Genomic DNA, 1,088 nt, shown 5'->3' on the forward strand with positions numbered 1-1,088 from the left:
ATCATATCCTCCTTCAACGCCCCCTTCCTCTTATCTTCCACACCCACCATACCTCCCTTACTATCTTCAAGTCCTTTCTTTTAATTTTTTGTTTAAACTGCTACTGACTGAACCCAATTAGTTCTGCCTGTTGGAATGTTGGTTAATCTTGTTGGCTTGCTCTTCTGCAGGCAAACAAAAGTGCAGTGAGTTATGAGGACAACAGCCATGTGGTATCCAGAAAACATGTGCCCATGGCGCTCTTCCTCACCCTCTGACTCTTACATTCTTTCTGCCTCCTCTTCTGTGTTGTTCCCTTAACCTTGGGTGGGGATTGACATAGATGTCCCATTTCGAGCCTGGCACTCAGCAATCACTGATTCTAAGCACTCTGACAAGCTATGAGTCCCTGCATTAACTTCTGCCCTATTTGGAAGAAGTTTCCCTAGCCAAGGTCTGAAAGCAGCACTAATCTCTGGGCGTACATGCAAACACTTAAAAGGCAAATTGAGGGCCAGAGAGATGGCTCAACAGTTAAGAGCACTGGCTGTTCTTCCAGAGGTCCTGATTTCGATTCCCAGCAACCACATGGTGGCTCACAACCATCTGTAATGGGATCTGATGCCCTCTTCTGGTGTGTCTGAAGACAGCAACAGTATGTACTCGTATACATAAAATAAATAAATCTTTTTCTAAAGGACAAATTGAAAACATGTCCATTTACCAAAACAAAAATAGTAGGTTCATCCTCTAGGGCTAATGGCCTCCTGAGAACAACTTTGTTTTGTTTGATTCAGGGTCTCACAGTGAGAGGTTAAAAATTTCAAACTATACTATGGGAATTTAGCCATTAGTTAAACTCAGTGGGAGATCGGCTCCCAGAACCTAAAAACAATGGGAGACCAGCAGCTCCCAGAACCCAGAAACAAGGGAACCAAGACCACCTGGCCCTAGAACCCTGAAACAACCTGGCCCAAAACAATTGCCAGGTGGCTAACCTGCCCCTGAACCCTAAAGAGAGCCAGCACCAATTAGAAATCATCCCCTTACCCCAGTCTTCCCTTTTGCCCCAGCAACTGCACAGGAATAAAAAGCTGCCTAAGATCTTG

This window comes from Mastomys coucha, chromosome X (assembly GCF_008632895.1).
Source record: "Mastomys coucha isolate ucsf_1 chromosome X, UCSF_Mcou_1, whole genome shotgun sequence".
Lineage (NCBI taxonomy): Eukaryota > Metazoa > Chordata > Mammalia > Rodentia > Muridae > Mastomys > Mastomys coucha.